The sequence below is a fragment of the Apostichopus japonicus genome, chromosome 9, assembly GCF_037975245.1.
Source record: "Apostichopus japonicus isolate 1M-3 chromosome 9, ASM3797524v1, whole genome shotgun sequence".
NCBI classification, from domain to species: Eukaryota; Metazoa; Echinodermata; class Holothuroidea; order Aspidochirotida; family Stichopodidae; genus Apostichopus; species Apostichopus japonicus.
The window spans coordinates 6423387-6429696 of NC_092569.1; the positions used below are offsets into that span (position 1 = coordinate 6423387).

Sequence of the window (6310 nt, forward strand, 5' to 3'; positions counted from 1 at the left end):
ATTGGAAATACAGGTTTGTTGCATACTTGTTATTTGAGCCTCTCCTTGGATAGTAGGTCAAGTTAGAGTTACTTGTTATGTTCACACTAAACTTCATGAGAAAATGGTCGTCACGGTTTCACCACATTTTGATGTTAAAAATTACCAACAAATTATGTATAAGTACACTTGAACAGAAACCCTTACAACAACAATCCCCTGCTCATTTCACACGTCACACTTCTCTAGTTGTATCGACGAGAAAATTATATAGTTTATCATCCATTTCAGGGTATGTATGATCAGTGTCGCGCATTAACTAGAAAGCAAAAACCGATAGAAACAGAACAAGTGATGAAGTAATCAAAAATACCATGTTGTTGTTGATTTGTATCTCCCTTTCAACCATCTCAAGTAGTTGTAATTGATGTAAAGAAGCGCCTTTTTACTTTCGCCAGTTTTTATTTTATCATCTTGGAAAAGCAAAGATCGTTTTCTTTCGAATGGGATTTGAGCCAGCAATCTCATGATTTCTTTACAAAAATCAATTTGCAAACAATCTCGTCCTATTGGGGCCATTACTTTAAATAGACCGTATAGTGTAGGTATTTATCCTATCCACATATCAATTCGATATCATTGGTATCATTGACAAAACACCGAAGTAGTCTGACCAGCAGATGAATTTGAACGTTGCAGAATTAGCAAGCATCAGTATAAGAACAGGATATATTATGGAAGAGGAATACGACTATATATCTCCACAGAACCAGTAAAAGAGAATACAAAATTGAGGGCGTGCAGTAAACACACACTTCTAGCAGAATAATGATTAGTATAACATCTGTGAAACAATTAAATCAAGAAGACCCATAGAGACATAGATAAAATTACAAATATTAAAAAATAATAACTAAATCAAAACTAGTTAATGGAAAGCCCAGGATTTAGCTTTCGGTTAGGACCCAATACAATTGTTACTAATTTTATCATAATATTTAATATCTGAATAAAACCAACTGTTACCAAACTGCTTATCCACTGAAGAGCCAGTGTGTAATAGAATGTGTAAACGTAATAGGGCGTGACGTCTCGATCCTAGCAAGATCCTCCTTAGGGGCCGAATGACAAATTACAGTGACAAGTTACAGTAACAGAAGGGACCCTTCCGTTACTGTAACTTGTCATTCGGCATCTGAGGAGGATCCTGCTAGGATCGAAACGTCCGGCCCACTTACTTATACGCAATAATTAATATCAACAGACAATATTCTCCTGTTGGCAAGCATAGTTTGTATGTTAATATACATTAGTTTATTTAAACCCACCTCCATTCAGAAGGAAACCTAATTAAACTAAAGAACAGTAAAGAATAAATTAGCACTTGAAATATAATGAATTCTGAACCTCTTTCAAGGTAATCCTCCCCTCCCTCCCCACCCCCTTCTTACCAGTATATTATGAAACTGATTTATTATCAAAAGTGTGCAATACATCAGGATACGTACGCTATTGTTTATTGTACTAGCATTAATTACTGATGGTTCTTACTATCTTACCTCACAGGTAATTTTTTCGTTGACAGCAGAGGAAAACAATTCAGTACGTATGACAGAGACAATGACGCATGTGGTATCTACAACTGTGCAGAGAAGCACAGAGGCGGCTGGTGGCACTCGAATACTTGGTGTCGGTGCTTTTCTAATTACAATTGCGATTATTTCCAATACAGCAGCAGCTGTACGTCAGGTTGTACTTATGAAAACCTCAACGGTGTCTACAATGGTAACAACGGAGAAAACATTTTCTCTAATGGTAACTGCAACCTCCAATTCGTTGAGATGAAAATTCGACCGTCCTCTTAACTTGATGAACAAGATGCCTGTGGAACTGAGCATTTTAGGAAACATTTTTCATAATTACTCAAAGTTCAAAAAGTCTGGCCAAACGGAGCGTGGTTGGAATGGATTTTATGAATGACTTTTACTTGTGTGTAAAATTTCATGTTTATTAAAGGTCACATTGGTTATAATTGAAATTGACTTCTCCAACTTTTTAACTTAAAAGCATAAACAATATAGATTAATGGGACAATCGCTTTAGTATATGCTAGTTTAAACATCTGGTACAAAATTGAACTCTGGTTCAAAATATATCCCCGTCCAGAGGAGATAGCTTAGTAATTTACTTAGTAACCCTGTCTGCCCCTTTAATCGACAATGCTTCGCTTAGACATTGCAACCAGTGCATCGCAAATAGGGGATGAGTATACAGAGTTTCTAGAGAGTCTATACAAGAACAAACTACAGAATGAAAACAATCAGCGAGAGGAGCAGAGGAAACACGTGTTTGTCGGCGTGTGTTTACTGCTTTGCGTTGCGATAGGGTAGTCCTAACGTTTTTTCTCTGCACAATGAAAGTTAACACATTGTTTACAATATATTTAAATATATATATATATGTATATATATATATAAATATATATATATATAAATATATATTATATTTGAATATATTGTAAACAATGTGGTAACTTTCATTGTGTAGAGAAAAACGCGCATAAACTTGACACATAGGCCACACCCACGTCTTACAGCATAATTATGATGCAAGTGACGTATCCAGCATCATCGTTGTTCTTTGTAATCATAGCTATCTCGGTATATATAATACCGGCAAATATTTATTTGTTCAACGAAATCTTCGTACTTTGAAATTCATGCATTCATATCACAGCGCACATATAATCTGTATTCCGATCATCCAAACAGAACATAAGACGATAATATTGGTGTTCGTCACTACAGTTTCTTCTAATCCTTAAAAGATTAAAACTTAGGAAGAGACTATGGAAGAGACTTTGCCGGAACCTGCGCCTTAATACCCGCCCACACCCTCGTCCCCATAAATCAGTGCAACATGATCACTTTTATCTTTCAATATATGCTGGTTCATTCACTCTTTGGTCATTTGAGCTTTCAGCCTTAACTGATACTAGAATGTTTTCATACTGCTATATACGAATAACCTCTAATGACTACGTTACGATACCGCAATGAGAGTTAAACATACATCTTTGTATCATTGACTAATAAAGCTTCTAGGCTCAGTGGTTCTAACTTTATACTGTATCAACCAAAAATAACCACAAAAAAACCCAAACACCATCCTTTTCCCTCATTTATAGATTTTGGGAGTTAAAATAATTTTAAATTTACTTTCCGTTTAATTGTTCCATTCTTTGTTCAGCGATATAGAAGATGGGGTTGGGGGTAAGTGCCTACTCTGGCTACTACGTAGTGCACTCTCATCATAATTATGCTGTCAGGTTGCAGGCTGATTGAATGATTCCGTCAAGCAAGTTCCATTTAATGTTCAGTTATGAAGTGAATTTTAAATATAGAATGCATTGTTACATCGTATATATATATATATATATATATATATATATATATATATATATATATATATATATATATATGAATATAAATATATATTGCTGATTGAATGTATTGGTCTATTTTTGACTTGCTTAATCTTTCATTCTTCGAGGGTGGGCATCACAATACGTGGTCTGCATTGATGTCATAATGGCAAATGTTTTCGAGACCTTTGCTTTTTCTATAACAATCTCCCGTTTGATGTATCCATAAACCTGATAGGCCTACAGTCTGAAGATTTGCTTAATGGGCAACGTTCTCAGCATTAAAATTTCATCAACATGGAACTTTTCTTTTTGTGGAAATTTTATTCTTCTCTGTGCATATGCAAGTAAAATATTATGATGAATGAAAAACGTTTTTCAGTTCAAAATAACATCATTCACTTTGCTGTAGTTAGATTCACAAATAACACAAAATTTGAAAACCTAACACGTGTACCAAACGAAATACTAAGAGGATTTTGTTTTGACCTCAGGATTTTTAAAAAAAAAAACCAGCATTTATATTTAGCAAGCAACTCCAGCAGTCGGATATCCCTTTAAAACATACAACGATTGGCGTGTACCGATGATTATGATTGATATCTATATCTCCATGATTGTACTATCATATTGCATATTTAATGGTAATATACTTAGCCTATTTCTTTTAAGCTCAATATAAGCTTTCGTACTAATTGTAAGTAACTCGACCGGATTAATTTGAATATCATATAGCGCTTGTTTTCATAGAATATGCTCCGGTTTTTACTATAATGATGGTACAAACAAAGAAGTCGGTCGTATGTATACATGTCCTTGCAATGTTATTGCATCGATAATAGATGCCTGTCATACAAGGAAAGTAATGCATATAATAACTTGGCAGAAACGCTTTTGCTGTTGATTAATTATAGCTGCAGTGTCAACTCGTTCTCGATCAGGCGACGTGATAAAAGATTTAACGACCCTTTTTTAATTTAAATTTTAAATTGACAGATGAATACAGGCTGTATAAAGGGTATAAATTAAATCCAAAAATTACACGCAGACGTGGTATATGTTTTGATAATGATAATGATCGCCAAAGCTGATGCCATACATGATTCCATCGTAATCGCAACAGGAACAATAAACTGAAGCGAACCTTCGAAACTTTGGAGATAAAAAACGACACAAACAGCTAGACTATCTAGAGCGCTTAGTATCGATCTGTAATACATGGATATCTGTATACACACACAAACGCACGCACCCACCCAAGCACACGCACATATATATATATATATTAATTATAGCTGCAGTTTAATATTCTATTATATTTATAGCTGCAGTTTAATATATATATATATTAATTATAGCTGCATTTTAATATTCTATTATATTTATAGCTGCAGTTTTATATATATGTGTATATATATATATATCCATATCCATATCCATTTCCATATACATATCCATATGTAATTAGGAGCAATACAAGGTTTCTAGCACATTGACCTTTCAGTTATCAATTTTAATCTCTTATCGAAGGCAAAAGGAACATAATCGATGGTGATAGCGATGTGTGTGTGTGCTGGGGGGGGGGGGTAGGACGTGTGCCCTAGCCTACTAAATTATCTCGTGATGTTAATATCATACTGAGGAATTTTTTCACTACGTTATACCCTACTTGCCCCCCCCCCCCAATCAATTGGGGAGGCTGGAGCCAGAACTGTTTAATTTACGTTATCCTCGGGATTACTCCCTCACATAATGATCGCCTCTTATACATCGCAGGTACATCACATAATTGAGCATGCTGTGTTGAAATATCTGCACCAAGTTTACTCTCATTTAGATAAGGATAGACAGTATGCTAGATCTACTTTTATAGACTTTTCTAGTGCATTCAACACAATTGTCCCACACTACTTACAGCTAAATTAATCGCATACGGTGTATTTCCCCGAATTGCCCTATGGGTTCATGACTACCTTAGAAATAGACCTCAGAGGGTGAAGGTAGGCGATGTCTACTCATGGGAAATGATTTTAGTTGTAGATGCGCCTCGGGGCTGTGTCCTCTCCCCCTGGCTTTTTTCCCCTGTATACCAGCGACTGTCAGAGTATGACCAGTGATTGTAGCGTCATCAAATATGCGGATGATACTGTCATTACTGGTTACCTGTCAGATTACATTGACTCATACGCCACCACGATTGCAAGGTTTGTCCAGTGGTGCGATGATCATTTGTTACAACTTAACGTGACCAAAACTAAAAAAAACAGAGGCTGTATTTCTTGAGAAAACTGAAGAACCTCAGAGTGGATAAAAAAGTCATGACCTTGTTCTATAAATCCCTCATTCAAAGTGTTTTGATTTATAACATAATTTCTTATTTTGCCAATGGTACAAGAATCGATGTGAAGATGCCTGAGCAATCTAGGAAAGTTGCTCAGCGTGTTAATTGTTGTTCACTTTCCTCCGTTAGACTGCTCGTATATCATGAGAGAGTCTGCAATACATTGAAACAAATCATGCAAGACCCAACACCCCTTGTTTGAGCACTACATTTACAACCCCTCTGGACTGCGTTTATGCCCACCACGTACACTTGGGGCCCGCTACAGATACTAATATGTGCCTAATTATATCCATATATTAAATTCACAAGTGAGAAGATAAGTTTCTTATTTGTAGGACTTGCTGTATATATGTTTGTAATACTATATTTGTATCGCAGTCTATTGATACTTATACTATTGCTTTTCTTTTTCTTTTATGACCTGTGTAAGCCGAATTTCCTATTCTGGGAAATAAGTTCAATTCAATAATGCTGTGAACATAAAGGCCAGCGAGACAGCTCCAATTAGAGAGCTGTCACAAAACGTTCTCCAATGAAATAAACGATGTGATCACCGTATCGCT

The 6310-nt window shown here is 35.6% G+C and overlaps 1 protein-coding gene across 1 annotated transcript in view; it reads left to right on the plus strand.

Moving 5' to 3' along the window:
- Window positions 1-6310, plus strand: part of LOC139973712 (uncharacterized) — a 51480-nt gene that overhangs the window by 7139 nt on the left and 38031 nt on the right. The gene's annotated exons all lie outside the window — the stretch shown is intronic.